General features: G+C 53.3%; 1 protein-coding gene across 1 annotated transcript in view; it reads left to right on the forward strand.

The window, feature by feature from the left end:
* Positions 1–19288, forward strand: part of LOC147905780 (mitotic checkpoint protein PRCC-carboxy-term protein) — a 38643-nt gene that overhangs the window by 1988 nt on the left and 17367 nt on the right. The gene's annotated exons all lie outside the window — the stretch shown is intronic.

The raw sequence follows: 19288 nt of genomic DNA on the forward strand, positions 1-19288 counted from the left end.
CAAAGTTCTGCTCCAATTGCTCTCCTTATTGCTCTTCTCTCTTGTGGAGGTCTGCAAACTGAGGCATGCTGCTGAATGGATCCCTAGACCTCCCTGCCGCTTGTCTATACAGCCAAACTGTGAATCACTAGTGAATATCAAGAACCCCCCAATGGGGGCCTCTATGTAGGGCATATAAGCCCTCAGATCTGGCTGATCAGAGGTGTATATTGCTGACCAGACCCATGCATAAACTGACCTGACTACCTGCTGCTGACCTGAAGCAGTACGGCTACCTGTGTGGCTGACCTGTTTACTGGCCCCACCAGTCTGATGAGTGCCAACTGTCCCTCATCCCTGCTGACAGGCTTGGGCCTATTTATGGACCCATGGGCAGCCCATTTTGCTGCCCTCTTTCTGCTCCCTTTGCTGCCCTTTCTGTGGGCCTTTCTTCCCACCCTCTGAGGCACAGCAGCAGCTCATTGCTGCCTCTATGTGCTGCCCATGAATGATGTAAAGTGACGGGATGTGGGATGATAATGTCACTACTAAGGTATAGTGCTCCTGCGAGCTTCCCCTCCCCTCCGTACCTCTACCTCCCCTAGCCCCTCCTTGCCTCGCCCTCTCCCGCCCCTACCCCTCCGCCCTCACCTCCCATCACCCGCCGCTGCCACCGCGCCCTCCCTCGCCACACCCGCCCCACCTCCGCCTCACCCCTGCCCTCCGTCCTCACCCCCCCTCGCACCTCCGTCTCTCCCCCCCCCTCACCGCAGCCCCCCCGCCCTCACCCCTCACACCCCGCCTCACCCCCGCCTCGCTCCGCCCCCCCTCGCCACGCTCCACCCCCGCCCCCGCTACCGCTCCGCTCACCCCCGCCCCGCTACCCCTTCCGCTCCACCCCGCTACCCCTTCGCTCCACCCCGCCCCACTACCGTTCCGCTCACCCCCCGCCTCCCATTCCGCCCCCTCACCCCTTGCCTTCCGCCCCCGCCCCCTCTCGCCTCTCCGCCCTTCCGTTCCACCCCCGCCTTCCCCTCCCGCCTTCACCCCCGCCCCCCCGCCCATTCGCTCCACCCCGCCCATTCGCTCCACCCCGCCCCTCCGTCCCACCCTTCCCCCCGCCCCCCGCCCGTCCTCTCGCCCCACTCCGCCTCTCCCCCGCCCCCGCTTCCGCTCCCGCCTCCCCACCTCACCCGTTCCCCGCCTCCACTTCTCCACCCCGCGCCACCTCCGTTCCCGCCACACCCAGGCTCCACCCTCCCACATCTACCCCCCCCTTTTTTGGGTGGCAGCCTCTTCCTCATCGGAAGCCTCGCAGTTTGTCTTGGCGGTATGGCGGCTCCCTGCCCGGAACCGGAGGCCCAGACGGTCCCTCCCTCTCCAGATGCCTACTGTGTCATCCTGACAGAGCAACAATCATCTCGGGTTCAGGAGGTTGCCAATGACTTTACCCTTACCTCTGTCTATGGCAGAGTGATTGGACATTCCCCCTCCAGATCAGCCATCAGGGACTGGCTCCAGTCGACTCTCATGCTAGAGGACGGCCATATTGAGGAGGTGGCCCTTATGGGAAGGGGCATCTTCTGGCTTAAACTCTCCAATGCGAAAGCTGCGAGCAACCTGATTGCTGGCTCCCCCACGTCAGTGGATGGAAAGATTATCATGATAGTCCCGTGTTACCGTGGATTCAGCGCAGCGGATTTTGATGCTCGGTTCCGTATACCTCGCCATCCAGTGACGCTAGTTTTTCCAGGTCTGGCTGCTGAGCTGCGGCCGATTGTTAGGGACCTGGGCTCCCACTTTGGCTGGGTTATGCACGATACTTTCGCCGATGCGGTGACTACGGCAGGAACTCCCTGAGTCCGTGTGGCTGTGGCGGATCCTGCGACTCTCCTGGCAGTGATCGAGATCGTGACAGGTGCCGGCAGCATCACCCAGAGCATGGTAGTCACCGGACAGCCAGGACAGTGTCTGAGGTGTCACGGCTTTGGGCACCTGGCGGCTGTTTGCCCACGCTTCGCCAGCTCTTCTCGGCCTCCCCCGCCCCCCCCTCTCCGCCCCCTCCCCCCCCCTCCGGGCAGCCACGCCAGGAGGAGCAGAGGCAACCGGAGCCCGGACCAGAGATAGCTGGCGGCTGGACTGAGGTTAGAAGGAAAAGAGGAAAGAACAAGAAGATTTCTGATAAAGGCAAGGAGGCAGAGGTTACCCAACCTGCAGCTGCACCTCAGAGACCCGACAGGCAGCCGCCCCAGGGACATGGGAGAGCATCTTCTTCGACGGTAGCCCGCCCTCCACAGCCTCAGGTCCCCCTCTCTTCCTCTCCCCAGCCTCTTCCCATTCAACCCCAGCCCATCCCCCAACTGCACCCCATATCTCCCGACCCGCAGCTTCAGCCCCCTCCTCGTCCTCCTCAGTCTTCTCCCCCTCCTCCTCAGCCCCAGCTCCAGATGCAGCCCCATCCCTCCCCCCCCGGGCCTCTTTCAGCTCTCCCGCAGAGCTAGCTGCACCGACGGTTCCTCAGCCGAGGGCAGCCCCCGCTCCCCCTCCTCCTCCTCCTCCGCTAGCCGCCCCTGAGGAGTCTGAGCTGCCTATTCCCCAGCCTCCTCCCCCTCCCCCCCCGCTGGCAGGACACCCTGAGTCTACACCACCACCGGAGCAGGCTTCTCCGTCCGCTAGCCCCTCAGTGGCAGACTCTGACGGGCCTCAGCTTCAAGAGAGAGAGCTCCCCCGCGACTTTTACAGATCTGGCCCCTGGGACTACTTGGATGTGGCCGACCTCGGGACCTTCCCTGCTTGCCTCGACATCAGTATCTTCCTGCTCCGCAAAGGGGCGGATGGGAAGATAGCCGCCTTGGCCCCTAGGGATGGCCCTAGCTTTGCTTTCACGTTCCTTAGCGACGGCACCGAGACCTGGACAGACGACTTGGTCTGGGAGGCTCTCAGGGAGCAGATGCATGCTCAGGTTTGCTCCTGGATAGGCCCGTCCAGTGGGCAGCTTCTCGAGACTCAGTGGTCCGAGGGTGACGTGCGCCTGCGGTGGCGTTGCGCTGCCAAACGCTTCAGACTGATTGTGATCCTCAGGCCCCCCCTGTCTTGGCCCCTCCCCCAAGATGTCAGAGCCTGGACTCCTCAGAAACTCCGTGCTTTCTACGGGATGTCCACCTCAGAGATCTCGAGCTGGCTCGACAAAGCTTTCGTTCATGGTACCAAAGGCCTCTCGCCTTTGTTGAAGGTGTTGAAGGACGGGCAGGACGACCCCGCTTCCCCCTCCAAACCTTCCCATAAGCGTCAGCGCCTCCACTCCGAAATGTCAGCTTCTTCTTCGACTTCAGACAGTTGTTCGCAGCCTCCCAGTCCTCACCATGAGCCTACACCTCGTATCCTGGAATGTGAACGGGTTTCACTCTTCTGGCACCTGTGGTCCTAGGAAGCTCATTTTGAGACAGGAACTTCAGCCAGCAGTGATTGGTCGTTTGGATGTACTGCTGCTCCAGGAGCACAAGCTTTCTGCGGCTCACTCTCGTAGATGCGGGAAGATTCTCCTTGGACGCTCTCACACTTATTAGGAGCCCTCGATCGGCGCACTGGGGAGGAGTGGTGGTGTCTGTACTTCCGTGGGAGAGCAGCTAGCCTAGGGAGTTTTCGGTCATGGCACGTTGATACCAGGTCGTGCCCTTTGGGTAACTGGAGGGCTCCAGAGTTGGAATCCTCAACATTTACGCTCCCACAGATCTCCGTTGCAGAGCCACCTTCTGGAGGACACTTACAGGGATTCTCCCAGACATGGATTCCTGGATTGCTAGAGGTGACTTCAACAATCTGGAGACCTTGGAGGACCAGCAGGGCAGAGGACCGGAGTTTACAGGTATGTCTCAGGCGGAGCAGTCCGCTTGGGACTCTTTTATCTTTGTGACATGAGGAAGGGACTGCTGGCGAGACCCGTCCTTCCGGCGTTGGCACGGGAGCTTGGACTTCTCGTGGGGCTTACGCAGGGAAGGAGGCAGACTCTTGGAGAGGCTGGATAGATTTTATGTTAGTGATTGGGCCATCAGCAGAGGCGGTCAGGCCGGTATAGTTCCAGAGACGACACTTTCCGACCATGCGCCTGTGCTCTTATCATTAGATTCGGCAGCTCAGGTCCTTCCCCCCCGCTCATGCCGGATTCCCGACTCCATTTTCTCGAGGGAGGACGTGCGCAGCAGTATATGCAGTCTTTGGGACAGAGACTGGGGCGAGTGCGTGGATCTGGTTGATTCGGTGGCGCAGGCTTTGCAGGAGTCCAGCCAGATCTGCCAGCTCGCAGCCCTACAGGTTCGACAGGAGTGGTGGGGTAGAGAGAGAGCTCTTCGGAGGGACCTCGCCTCCATTCAGCGACTCCAGCAGGCATCCCCGGGCTCGGAGGAGCTTCGGATCCAGGCCCTTCGAGCCAGAGCCCTTCTTGAGGAGACACTCCAGCGTCGCTCAGAGTTTTCCTATCACGCCTCTCTCTCCTTCTGGGCTCGGAAGGGTGACCGGATGTGCAGGGAGTTCTTCAGGACGCATGGCCAGAGAGTTGCAGGTGATCAGCTTCGGAGTCTCAGGACAGCGGAGGGACACATCGTTACGGATCCAGGAGAGGTCTTGGGGTTGGCCACCGACTTCTACAGGACCCTTTTCCAGCAGGAGCCGCTTGCTCCTCGTACTCGTCGTGCTCGTGAGGAGGTGTGGAGGCACACTCCTTCCCTGGTCCAGCCTAGCATGCAGGCGACGTTGTTGGCACCGTTTACCACGGATGAGATGCTGGAGGCCTTGATGGCCATCGATGGACAGAAGTGCCCAGGTGAGGATGGGCTATCCCGGGCATTCTTCACCTCCTTCTGGGACCAGATCCATCAGCCCCTCCTAGCAGCTCTTCAGAGGATTTTCAGCAGTGGTTATATGCCAGAGAGCCTCTCCTCGGGACTGATTTGCCTCATCCCGAAGGGAGGAGATAGACAGGAGATCAGTCAGTGGCGCCCGATCACTCTCCTTACCATTGCCTACAAAATCCTCGCCAAGATGATCAGCGCCAGAGTTCGGCCTCTACTCCCAGACCTCATTCATGACACTCAGACAGGGTTTGTCCAGGATCGCAGTATCCTGGATAATGTCTTCACCTTTTCAGAGGCGGTGGAGTGGGCTCAGCACAGCGGATCACACCTTGCCATCCTACTTCTCGACTTTGAGAAGGCCTACGATCGAGTGGACTGGTCCTTTCTGGAGGGGACTCTGGAGCGGCTAGGTTTCCCAGCAGGTTGGATTCAGGGTATTTCAGCTTTGTACAGGAGAGCTTCTAGCAGAGTCATCATTGGAGGCAGGATGGGTGAGCGTTTTAGTTTGGAGAGATCAGTGCATCAGGGCTGCCCCCTTGCTCCTTACCTGTTTCTCTTCTTCGCTGAGGCTATGACTTACTACCTTCGGGCGAGGTCTACAGGGATCAGGGGTGTTCGCCTTCCCCTCCGAGAGGACACGGAGCTCTTGGACTCGGAGTACGCGGATGACACAGCCCTGTATGTCCAGGACGATGAGTTGATGTTGGAGAGGGTGAGGATGGCCCTGGAGGTCTTCTGTTCGGCTGCTGGTGCGAAAATCAACTGGAACAAATCAGTTGGTTTTCTCACAGACCCCGGGGCGCGTTCTCAGTGGGGGAGGTTTTTGGGTTTCAGGTGGATCCCACGGGGACAGACAGCTAGATACCTGGGTTTTCAGGTCGGCCTGGACATCACGCCAGCTCAGCAGTTTCTCCCGGTGCTAGATTCCATCCGACAGAAGCTGGCTTTTTGGAGCACTGCTAAGCTTTCCCTTGCAGGTCGTGCCTTGGTAGTCAACCAAGTCCTCCTTGCCACGGCTTGGTATGTGGCTTCCTGTTGGTGTTTCTCGAGATCCAGCGTGGCACAGCTTAGGAGGCTGGTTCGGAACTTCCTTTGGTCCGGGGAGGATGGCCTCAGAGATACCAGAGCCAGGGTTGCTTGGCAGACAGTCATTCTTCCGCAGGCTGAGGGAGGCCCGGGGGTCATCGATCCAGAGCTTCAGAGTCAGGCCTTGTTAGGCAAGTTAGTCATCCGCGGTTTGACCCCGGGGGGGCAGACGTGGAAGATGCTACTTCAGTAGTGGGTCGGTTCTTGTGTTCCGCGCCGAGGTGGAGAGTGGCTCCCGTCCCTCAGGTGGATCTTCACTTTCGCCCCGCTCACTCAGCCCCGTTCCCCACTCGTTCGTAGCCTCCTCATGGTTTGGAGGCGGCTCCGCCTCAGTCTCATTCAGTCCCCTCCCCGCTGTTAGGAGGAGATCGATCGCCGGCCGCTTATTTGAAATGATCAGGTCAGAGATGCCGAGGGCCTTCAGTTGGGGGAGAGATCACATATCAGGTGGGATAGCTGGATGAGGGGGCCGGCCCGGTCCCTTCGAGTTTGGAGGGACACGTACAGACATTTGGAGACGGCTGATCTCGCAGACGCAGCTGGAGGTGCACGTGGAGCCCAGGCGAGACGCACGGAGATCGACGGCGCGATCCCAGCTGATTGGTTGGTTCCACCTGAGCCTCAGATCCTCATGCCTGGTGACGACCGTTGGCTGGGACAGTTCACCCCCCGTGGCATCCCACTGGTGGTCGCAGGACGTATGGACGACTCCTCTATCTCCTTCGCGGTTATGGGGGATGGACGACTCAGGAGAGAGGATGCGCTCATCGACCCCCTACTCCCATGGCAGAGGGTTCGGGTCGTAGGCCTTTTGGGGAAGGTCTGGCGTACCGATCCTAGCATTGAGCAGGATCAGATGCAGCTTTGGCGACTCTGGCTCTGGGAGGGGCGGGCCTTGTCAGAGCTTGATTGGGACCCAGGAGAGTGGAGTTGGCCAGAGATTGTGACAGGACAGGGGCTGACCTCCTTCTTTGCCTACAGCACGACTTTGGGCAGGCGAGTTCTTGGGAGGATGTAGAGCCGCCCCCCCACCCAACGGCCCAGTTGGTATGTACAGGGTATTTCCAGATTCTTTTTGCAGGCCTTCTGGAAGGCCTTGTGGGAGAGCTGGCGGCCACGGAAGATCTCCTACTTCCTGTGGCTTCTTGCCCACAAAGGTCTTCCGGTGGGGAGCTGGTTGCGACAGATAGGCCAGGACGGACGCTGTCAGATCTGCCATGAGGATGAGGAGTCACCAAAACACTGCCTGTGGAGCTGCACTCGTGCCCAGGAAGTGTGGAGGTGGACTTTCGGGATTCTCACTCGCGCAGCACCGGAGCTAGGTTTGATCACTTGGGGCGCGTTCTGTTGGTGCAGCACCGCACCTAGTCTACATCACTTATTCGAGGCATGCCAGCAGGACCCCACTTTCCTTATCACACAGGGAACGTGGGGGCCGCTCGAGGGTATCCCGCAGCACCTAGCAGAGGCTGATACAGGCTGCCCACAGCCCAAGATAAAGGGCTGGTGGGGGGTTTTATGGCAGGCAAGTCAGCCATATAGGGCATGGAAGAAAGGCCATAAAGGCCTAGTTTTGTGCGCCAAAGGGGCCAAACCTAGTTGGCTGTAGGGCCAGACTGATCAGCTAAAATGGGGCTGGCCAGTCGGCTATTATGGGGCCGTTAGAGGCCTATAAAAGGAGCCCGAATCTGGGCATTCATTCATCCAGTAGGTGAAGCAACTCAGCAGCAGATTGCAGCAGGAGGAGGCCAGCCAGACAGGCTTTCATAAGCCCCAGGAAGGTGTCCAGGACCTGCAGACAAAGAGCTTGGAAGAGGCTTCACCCTTGGCTGTCATCTTGGACAGCAAGGTGCAAGGATCACGGACGGAGAGTCTACATATGCTCGAGGTGGAGCACGCAGGATCAAGTCTAGAGATATCCGGCAGATAGTAAAGTACGTGGTGGTAAGATCAAAGGACCACGCTTTGGCAGGACTTCGGATCTCTCTCTCTTTGTATTGTGTGTTTTGGACGGAAAATATTTTCTTTCGGTAGCTTCTATATCTGGCTAGATCATTGTCTATTGATGAGTCTGCACAACTATTGGAAGCACATAAGTTTAAGAAGTTTGTGATTCCACTCCCCACACACACTGTGTGAGCTTCTGGGCTATTCTATCAGTCTTTCCCTTACCTTGAAATAAGGGATACAAAACAAAGGGTGGAGTCTCCAAAGGTGAATGGTATTTTGTCCACCAAGAGGCTGTAATTGTCTTGAACGCCTCCTCCCTCCAACCATGCAAAGCATCTAAAGGTTGGATTGTCTCGATCATCCTATCAAACCCTTGATACACCTCCCTAATACAGGGTTATTCCCATCAAGAAGCCTCAATATAATGAAAATAGGCTTTGTGATGCAAAGCAAAAGGCCAACATAGAGTGCCATTCAAAACAATGGATTTAAGTCTTTGAGCCGTCGTAGAGTTACGTTTGTGCCATGCATTCTACTCAGAAGAAACAATAAGGCTCAAGCTGCCTCAAATAAGTTTAAGCTTAAAAAGTGGCTTCAATATGTTAGAAATTATAGGCAAAGCGCTTGCCAGAATACTTCAGGAGCTGCAGCCCATGGCATGGCTGCTTATCTGTCATCTTTAAGGCACACTTCTAACAAAGGGATGGCTATTCGATACACGATGCCGATAGCTGTATCGGTGACCAATTGGCGGAGATTTGAGAGGCTTATGGGGTCCAGGATGATTTGCAGTAAGCCCTCGGTTCCTCATCAGATCATACAAGCAGAATTCGCTATGACACCACTCCAGATTTGTCACAGGCATCCACAAGCCCGTGGCCGGTGCCAACGCAGGCAGCCAAGTCAGTTGCCACATAGGCATCCATACAGCCATGCAGGTAGCCTTGCGCAGTCAGCAATCAGCACATAGTCAACAGACAGTCAACACCACATCATCGCAGGTCAATAAACATAGAGTTGACTTTTTGTTCAAAACTCAATGAGTTGACTTTTTGGTCAACGTTGGCTTTTCAACCAACCTGCCATTGACCAGCTGAATAGGGTCAACGATCGGTGTTGACCGGGTCAGCCAGGCTGACCTAACAGCCTATAAAGGGGCAGCCTTTGGCCCTCATTCTGCATCCCATGGTTGGGCACTTCTGCCCTCAAAATAGCAGCACCAAGGCCTCCCCGCAGCAGACCAGCAGGGTAGCCTCAGCCTCTTCAGGGATTTAGTGAGGATCCACCTCCTCTAGATAGTCTAGTCTTTCCAGTTTGTGCAGTGAGGGTTTCAGCCTCTTCATACAGTCGTATTCAGCCCTTTGGGCATTCATTATTCAGTTGTATCTATTTCCTCTTCGTAGGTCCACTACATTCTGATTTGCTCACTCACATCCACATCATCACTTTGTTTATTGGGTGTAGTATTGAGCAGGAGAGAGAGTGAGGATAGTCTATCTCCCGCTACAGTGGTATTAGAGCTTCAGTTTTGTTTCTTGAGATAGGGAGGGTTAGTTTAGGGGCAGCTCTGTTGTTTGTTGGTCCATACAAGATCCGGCAAGGACACCATGAGCACCAGTGAGCAGTCCAACATAGGCGGGGATGAGGGTTCAATGCCTCAACCACCAGCACCACCCCCCGCCACAGAATCCTGCAGACACTTCTATGTCTGCCCCATGACAACCATGTTGTAGGCTATGATGCAGATGCAGCAGCAATAGTCTGAGGCTCTCTTCACCCGCATGACCCAACTTTAGGAGATACGGGAAGATTGTGAGCAGGCCGCAAGAGAGTGCAAAAGAATCGTCTGAGAGGCAATAGAAGAACACGATCGGGAGGCTAGGGAAGCAAAAGAAGAACGCGATCGGGAAGCTCGGGAAGCAAAAGACGAATGCGATAGAGAGGCTTGAGAAGCCAAGGAGCTCCGAGAATGTACCGCTCGAGAAGAGGGGGAAGAACGGGACGGACAGCTTCTTATTTCTCTACTCAAGAAACGGAGAGACTTCCCCCTCCAGCCAAGCCTTCCTTTTCGGGGAAGTTGAACTTCACACGGAACGATGGTAAGCAGATAGAGAGCAACATGCAGGTAGCTTCAGCCACTCTGAAGGTCTCTAGGTGGGTACACAGTCGGCCACTCAGGGTTGCAGCTACTCAAGTCGCGGATGTCATCTTGGGAGCACTTGTTAGATATCAATGCTCCACTCTGGTGTAACTACGCGGGAACCAGCTAACTCTTCTTGTAAGCCCCCCATATGAGGAGAAGGCATTTGAGTAGCTCGGTTATCCGGTAGGTCCTGGTTTGGACAGAGATGGGGGCCATGTGTGGCCTGATGGCTGGACGGCTTTAGATAGAGTTGGCACACCGCCAACTAGGCTACATGCAAGTGCGGGAAGGCATCCCTTTTTGACTGACCGCACTAAGGGTAGACGGAGCATTTCTCGGGGCAGCCCACTCTCGGGTTGCGGGGCCCGTTTGGAGCCTCAAATGATCTCGGATGGATGTGGGCCGAACGGAAACCGTAGGTCAGTTGCTGTGTTTTGCGCATTGGTTCTATCGTATGGTCGGTGGCCTATTTCAGGACCGACCCCCAGTCGACCGTTTTGGGTGGACTGAGTCGGCCACCCAATTGAGCCTAACCGACCACGACTGGTGGCTATATAAGAGCAAGCTCGTGAAGCCCATTTCATCACTGGCTACAGCAACCTTGATTCCTTAGCATTCAGCCTCCGTCTTCTACTGCTTCTTTCACAGGAGCGCACGGCTGGGAGGCAGTGCCATCTATTGTATCAATTCTACAGTAATCAAAATTTTGATTCTCCATACTATCTTGTTTTCTCTCTTGCGTACGAGATCCTATTATCTGTTGAGCACAGACGTTGTATTATTTTCTTACATGGTATCAGAGCCTGGACTCTAGCAAGAAGATTTGGTAGTGTGTTTCTGTTTGCGAGGAGATTGTGAGAGATGGCCCAGCCCGCAAGAGTGCGAATCCCACCGTTCAGCGAAAGCGGAAAGTTGGACGGCTCTAACTATCCTCTCTGGAAGTTCAAGATGAAGACCATCCTAAGCGCATATGAGCTTTGGGACACTGCTACTGGGGTGGACGTGAGGTCGGTTCCGAGACCGAATCCAGCCAATGTAGGACAACAGATAGTACCAACTGCGGATGAGATTCTCGCGTGGACAATAAGAAATGCAGATGCGCTGTGTTCTATTGTCTGCAGTGTTAGTGATTTCGTCATGGCGTTAATTCAACATGTCACCACAGCGGAGGAGGCATGGAGTCTTGAAAAATCAGTACGAGACCACGATTCAGACGCGGATTCAGAATCTGGAGACTCAACTCGCGAATGAAAAGTTGTCTGAGTCTGAAGCGGCAGAGAAGTTCATCACCAGGGTGAAGAATCTGCGCGATCAGATGATTGCGATTGGCATCACCATCACTAGCGAGAATCTAGCACGAAGGTGCATACGGATTCTCCCACCAAAGTACGACGGTCTTGTTACGGCGTTGAATACGCTGAACATAAATCCGCCCCTCAACTTTGAGGATTTCAGCGCGATGCTTCTGGAGGAGGAGATGCGTCAAAAGACGAGGACTGGAGAAGATTCGGCTTTCTGGATTGGATCAAACAAAGGTAAGGGTAAGGACTCTTATAACCCATCTTCTTCTGATGATAAAAAGAGAAAGAAGATCAAGTGCTTCTATTGCAACAAGGCAGGGCACAAGCAGAATGAGTGCCGCAAGAAGATTGCAGATGAGAAGAACGAAGTGAAGAAAGAGTCCAGCAACAGTGCGCAGGCAGTACCCATAGAGCTGTTCGTCGCAATTGAGGAGATTTGCACGGAGGCAGTTCATGTATGAACCTTGGATCATTGACAGTGGTGTACCGCGTCACATGACCAGTCGGAAGGATTGGTATACCTCTCTATAGCTGGTAGGGAATGACATCATGGTAGCAGTCGGCAATGATGCAAACTGTCCAGCAAAAGGAAAAGGTACGATTGCTCTCAAGTCAGATGGAGTTGTAAAACAGTTGTCCGATGTTCTTTATGTGCCAGATATCAAGAGGAACTTGTTGTCCGTTTTTGCGATCACGGATCGGGACCTCAAAGTTCAATTCGATAAGAATGGTGCAGAGATCCTGGATCTTTAAGGAAAGGTTGTTGGTAAAGATATACGGTGCAACAACATTTACGAACTCTAAGCTTTCAGTGCTCGAGCGGATGTGAAGAACACTAAGCTGTGGCATGAGAGGTTTGGTAATCTAAACCTTAGTTCTTTGAAGGAGATGCATAAAAGTGGAATGATTGCAGACCTACCAGAAATTTCAGATCTGCGCGATGTATGTGAAGCTTGCATGATGGGCAAGAAGCATCGGCAGCCCTTTCCTAAAGAGGCCAGCAGAGCAAAGGCTCCTCTAGAGCTTGTTCACACGGACCTCTGCGGAAAGATGGAGACGGAAGCTTTGGGTGGTTTCTTCTACTTCACGACGCTGATTGACGACTACAGTAGAAGGATATGGATATACTTCTTGAAGATAAAAGACGAGGCTTTCAGTAGGTTCAAGGAATGGCATGTAATGGTTGAGAAAGAATCAGGGAGGAAGGTGAAGAAGCTGAGATCAGACAGAGGTGGAGAGTTCACATCGACTGAATTCGAAAGTTACTGCAAAAGTCACGGAATCAAGAGGCAGAAATTCCCGCCACATACATCACAGCAAAATGGAGTAGCAGAACGCAAGATGCGCGTCATCTGCGAAATGGGCCGGAGTATGATAAAAGAGAAAGATTTGCCAAAGACTTTCTAGGTTGAAGCATGTAACACTGCAGTTTACATCCTCAATCGTAGCTACACGAAGGCTGTGAACGGGATGACTCCACTGCAAGCCTTTTCTGGTAAGAAACCTTCAGCTGCACATTTCAGAGTTTTTGGATGTGACTGTTTTGTGCATGTCCCTGATGCTACCAGGATCAAATGGGAACCGAAGAGCCGGAAGTGTATTTTCTTGGGCTACAGTGAAGAGACGAAGGGTTACCGTCTCTATAACCCTGTTACCAAGAAGGTAATTGTAAGTCGTGATGTGGTCTTCTCATAACAACTACATCAATTGGAGGAGGATGCTTCCTTCCCAGACAACCAGGACCAGGATATCCATCCAGTACTGCCACCAACAGCAGACCGAACTCCCCCAACGGTGCTTGGGAGGATTCAAGACAAAGAAGATGAAGAAGAGTCTACAGAACCACAACGGCAACGACCATTCTCGAAGTGGGTAAAGCAGCTTTTGGACGGCAGAGAACCTCCAGCAATTAAGGAGGAACCATCCGAACACCGCCGGTCCAAGAGATTAGAGGAGCAAAGGACGCATGAACACTTGGTCAACTATGCTTTGATGATAGAAGTGATCCGCGCTGATGAACCCAAGTGTCTTGAAGAGGCACAAGGCAATGATAGGTGGATGGAGGCTATGCAGTCGGAGTATGGCTCCATAATGAAGAACAACACTTGGGACCTTGTGGATCGATCACCAAAGCGTAAGGTAATCGGAACCAAGTGGGTGTACAAGATCAAGTACAAGTCCGATAGCACGTTGGATAAGTACAAGGCTCGGCTCGTGGCAAAAGGATTTGCATAGGTACATGGTTTTGATTATCAAGATACTTTTGCTCCCACAGCTCGACTAACCACAATTCGTAGTGTTTTGGCTTTAGCTGCCCAGGGAAGTTGGCCCGTGTTTCAGATGGATGTGAAATCCGCCTTTTTGAATGGAGATCTCAAGGAGGAGGTATACGTGGAACAACCACCAGGTTTTGAGATCCCCGGTTCAGAAGGTAAAGTCTGCAAACTAAAGAAGGCACTTTACGGGCTGAAACAGGTCCCACGAGTGTGGTACCGGTGAATTGATGCCTACTTTTTGCAAAACGGGTTCAGGAGGAGCCCATCTGATGCAAATTTGTATATCTTTAGAGAAGGAGGCAGGTGTATGATTGTGGTCCTTTATGTGGATGACCTTGTCATAACAAGGAACCATGAAGAGAAGATCTTGCAGACGAAGCATATGCTAGGAAGAGAGTTTGAAATGACAGATCTCGGATTGATGCATTTCTGTTTGGGGATTGAAGTTTGGTAGGAGCCGAAACAGATCTTCATTTCACAGCTGAAATATGCTGGAGAGATACTGAAAGCATTTGGCATGGCTGAGTGCAAAACAGTTGGTATCCCTATGGAGGTTGACGCGAAGCTCTCAAACGAGAATTCATCACCACTGGTGGACGAAGCGAAATACAGAAGGCTTGTGGATAGCTTGATCTACCTGTGCAACACACGGCCGAACATCAGTTTTGCGACTGGTGTACTAAGCAGGTTTTCCAATAAGCCTCGGGAGAACCATTGGAGGGTAGGGATTCAGGTGCTGAAATACATCAAAGGCACACTTGATTATGGTATCACCTATACCAAGGGCAACATCTTGACCGGATTCTGTGACTCGGATTGGGCAGGAGACGTGGATAGCAGGAGATCAGTGACAGGGTACTGTTTCTCACTTGGATCTGGTGTTGTGTCATGGGTCAGCAAGAAGCAACCCACAGTTGCTCTTTCTTCTACTGAGGCCGAGTACAAATCTGCATGCTTTGCTTCTTGCGAGACAGTGTGGTTGAGGAGGATTTTAGGAGACATGGGTGCAGTGCAGAACAAGCCTACAGAACAAGCCTACGCAATTATCATGTGACAATCAGAGTTGCATGGCGATTGCAAAGAGTCCGGTGTTTCACGCTCGCACAAAACACATTGAGATTCAATATTACTTTGTACGCGAGCTGATCATGGATGGAGAGATCGACTTGGTGTACTGTCCGACTACAGAGAATGTTGCGGACATCTTCACGAAGGCTCTTGGAAGAGACCTGCTGCTGGAGAGGCATCTTCATCGACTTGGCATTGGGCCGAAAAAGTAAGTTCACTTGCGGGTGGACATTGAGGGGGGGTGTTAGATATCAATGCTCCACTCTCGTGTAACTACGCGGGAATCAGCTAACTCTACTTGTAAGCCCCCATATGAGGAGAAGGCATTCGAGTAGCTCGGTTATTATCCGGTAGGTCTTGGTTTGGACACCAGATGGGGGCCATGTGTGGCTTGATGGCTGGATGGCTTCAGATAGAGTTGGCACACCGCCAACTAGGCTACATGCAAGTGCGTGAAGGCATCCCTTGACTGACCGCACTGAGGATAGACAGAGTATTTCTCGGGGCAGCCCAATCTCGGGTTGCGGGGCCCGTTTGGAGCCTCAGATGATCCCGGATGGCTGTGGGCCGAACGGGTAACGTAGGTTAGTTGCTCTGTTTTGCGCACCGGTTCTATCGTATGGTCGGTGACCTATTTCGGGACCGATCCCCAGTCGACCGTTTTGGGTGGACTGGGTCGGCCACCCAATTGAGCCTAACCGACTACGACTGGTGGCTATATAAGAGCAAGCCCATGAAGCCCATTTCATCACTGGCTACAGTAACCTTGATTCCTTAGCATTCAGTCTCCGTCTTCTGCTGTTTTCAGCACGCCATCAAAGCTTCTTTCACAGGAGCGCACGGCTGGGAGGTAGCGCCATCTATTGTATCAATTCTACAGTAATCAAATTTTTGATTCTCCATACTATCTTGTTTTCTCTCTTGCGTACGAGATCCTGTTATCTGTTGAGCACAGACGTTGTATTATTTTCTTACAGCACTATGGTGGCACGATTTCGAATTCCGACCAGATTACCAGCACCAAGTGTGGAGGCCATGAGTCGAAGCTCATCTATTGGAGTAGGGTGTTCCACCTCGACCTGTGATATTAGTCATTCAAGGGGTTCGAGACCAGACCAGCGGTGTCAAGACACAGTCATACAGTAGGATACAGTATTACCAGCAGGCAACAAGGTTACAACAAGACCAAGATGCCTCTCTCAAACCTAGTCTTCCTCCGTTCCCATCACCTATATGCACTGAGGAAAACCACATGGAGCATTATCCTGTAGCATTAACCCACAACCAATATCCTTCCAAGAAGTTAGCACCAGACTCGGGAATTCAGTTCCTACAGATCAAGCTTCATAAACTAAGAGATCACCTCTGGATTTATGAACCAGGTTGATCAGGATTTATCATCCAGGTATACCTTAGATAGTCACCTCCGTTAGCACAATGGGAGGCCCTTTTCATACCCTAGTTTGAGTTTCAGTAGAAGGGGATGTCATGGGCATCTAAAGCCCGTGGCCATGCTTAGGCAGCCAGGTCAACAGCCACGCAGGCATCCGTACAACCATACACGGCAATCAGCACAGTCAATGCCATGTCATCACAAGTAGAATACATAGAGTTGAATTTTTAGTTAAAAGTCAATGTGTTGACTTTTTAATATCAACGTTGGCTTTTGTACCGACCTGTTGTTGACCAATGGACTAGGGTCAATGGTCAGCGTTGACCAGGTCAGCCAGGTTGACCTAACACTGGTTTTGAGCATTAGTTTTGAGTGTTTTAGTTTTTGAGATTATTAGCATTAGCATAGCACTCAGCAAGGGCCTTAGCGAGATGATCGATAAAGAACTACCACATCATTTGCAACCCTTAAAACCCAAAACCTTACAAACACAATTGGTTTGCCAAGTTGTTTTTATGCATGGTTGATGCCACATCATCGCTGCATGGCCACTCCACTTTAACCTTAGTCCGAAAGTATAGACCTCTACGAAGATTATGTTGGAATGGTCACCTCCCCATTTGTAAGCCCCCCATATGAGAAGAGCATGGGGGAGTATTGGAATGGTCACCTCCCCATTTGTAAGCCCCCATATGAGGAGAGCGTGGGGGAGGGAGACCTAGGGCAGTACCCCACAGAGAAAGAGAGAAAGGGGCTGCCACATGGACAGCATCATGGCTGTCATGTGGGCAGCACATCTAGAGAAGGTGAGGAGTGGCTGCATGATAGTGACACATGGCGGCTGACCTCAGCAGCAGTACGGATGAGTATGGCGCTGCACACGTGGCTGGAGATAGCCTGGCAGAGGGCAGAACCAGCATGACAGAAGTGGAGCAGCAAATGGGGCTGCTAGTGGGCAGTGGCATGCCTTATATAGGGTGGGCCCTTGCCTTGATGGGAGGGCCCAAGGCTCTAGAAGTGTGGGCCAAAGGGCCCCAGTTTTAGAGCCCTTAAAGGGCCGGACCAGCAGCAGACTGGTCGGCCAGTATGAAGTTGACTGGTCGGTTTTTATGACAGGCCCTTGGGGCCTATAAAAGGAGAGGCTCTGGGCCTCATTTCATATCCAACATTCAGCAAGAAAGGGTGCAGACAGGAGCAGCCAGAAGCCACTCCCTTGGGCCTCACACTGAGGGTGAAGGAGAGTGGAAGGTGAGCTGCAGACTGAGTTCCCTAGAGGTTGGACCTTGGCTGTCTTCTAGGGCAGCAAGGTGTTGTGATCATGATACCTTCTAGAGCAGCCATTCACAAGCAGGTTGGAGCAGTGGAACAGCTATCTTGAGGCCTACATTCAGGAGGACCAAGGGGACCTGTGTGCTGCAGACAAAGCTTGGCAGGGGCTGCCCACCTAGGCTGATTCATAGGCAGTAAGGTGGAGAAGAACACACTAGATGGAAAGTCTACAGACGCTCGAAGTGGAGCACGCGGGCTCGAGTCTAGAGATAGCTAGCAGATAGGAGAAGTACCTTGTGGTAAGGTTAAAGGACCACACCATTTGTGGGACTGTGGATCTATCTCTTTTGTATTGTGTCCATAGTTTTGGACGGAAATATATTATTTAGGTGGTTTCTCTATCTGGTTGGTTCATTGCCTATTGATGAGTCTGCACATCTATTTTATGCACCTAAGTTAAGAAGTTTGTGATTCCACATCCCACATGCACACTGTGTGAGCTCCTGGGCATTACTATCAGTCTTCCGCTGTGCGTACCCTTTGTTGGGTTCATTTCTAACATGGTATCAGAGCCCAAGTAGGAGGCTCACAGGTGTGGGAGCTTGAAGGCAGGGACCTTGCTGAAGGACGGCCTTGATTCAGAAGCTCTTGGGAATCGACTTCCACGACTGGAGGATTGTGCCCTTGCGACAAGGAGGGTGACTCAGGTTCAGTTAGGTGCGTTTAAAGTTCGCGGTCCAGGGTATCTGGAGATGTACTTTTGTTGCAGACCTTGCCAAAGGAAGGACGGGTTGAAACAGACCCTCAGAGCATGGTGCCTGTAAGACTCCAGGTTGTTCACTCATTATGAGGGGGACAATTGGAAGATCATAGAGGTTGGGTTGCTCGAGTTCGAAGGCAGGAACATGAATGAAGGAGGTGGTGCTAGGAGGTGCTACCAAAGATGGACCTGTGTACCAGGATGGTGTGCGGAAGCGGAACCAGACCTAGACCTGGTGGAGCAGGAGCCACTGGATGAAAAGCCAGGAAAAGATTTCGACATCGAAAAGTTCCAGAGGACTACGACCAGAGTGTTACTGGAGCATCTTCATCGATGTGTCGGCATTGGGCCTGGATGTGTCGGTGAGAGGGGGTGTTGGAATGGTCACCTCCCCATCTGTAAGCCCCCATACAAGGAGAGCATGGGGGAGGGAGACCTAGGGCAGTACCCCACAGAAAAAGAGAGAAAGGGGCTGCCACATGGACAGCATCATGGCTGTCATGTGGGCAGCACATCTAGAGAAGCTGAGGAGTGGCTGCATGATGGTGACACATGGCGGCTAACCTCAGCAGCAGTACGGATGAGTACGGCGCTGCACACGTGGCTGGAGATAGCCTGGCAGAGGGCAGAACCAGCACAACAGAAGTGGAGCAGCAAATGGGGCTGCTAGTGGGCAGTGGCATGCCTTATATAGGGCTGGGCCCCTGCCTTGATGGGAGGGCCAAAGGCCCTAGAAGTGTGGGCCAAAGGGCCCCGGTTTTAGAGCCCTTAAAGGGCTGGACCAGCAGCAGCCTGGTCGGCCAGTATGGGGCTGCTAGTGGGCAGTGGCATGCCTTATATAGGGCTGGGCCCCTGCCTTGATGGGAGGGCCAAAGGCCCTAGAAGTGTGGGCCAAAGGGCCCCGGTTTTAGAGCCCTTAAAGGGCTGGACCAGCAGGAGACTGGTCGGCCAGCCTGGTGGGCCAGTATGAAGCTGACTGGTCGGTTTTTATGACAGGCCCTTGGGGCCTATAAAAGGAGAGGCTTTGGGCCTCATTTCATATCCAACATTCAGCAAGAAAGGGAGCAGACAGGAGCAGCCAGAAGCCACTCCCTTGGGCCTCACACTGAGGGTGAAGGAGAGTGGAAGGTGAGCTGCAGACTGAGTTCCCTAGAGGCTGGACCTTGGCTGTCTTCTAGGGCAGCAAGGTGTTGTGATCATGATACCTTCTGGA

The sequence above is a fragment of the Dipteris shenzhenensis genome, chromosome 1 (genome assembly GCF_047967505.1).
Source record: "Dipteris shenzhenensis isolate YYH24624 ecotype China chromosome 1, Dip_SZ_1.0, whole genome shotgun sequence".
Lineage (NCBI taxonomy): Eukaryota > Viridiplantae > Streptophyta > Polypodiopsida > Gleicheniales > Dipteridaceae > Dipteris > Dipteris shenzhenensis.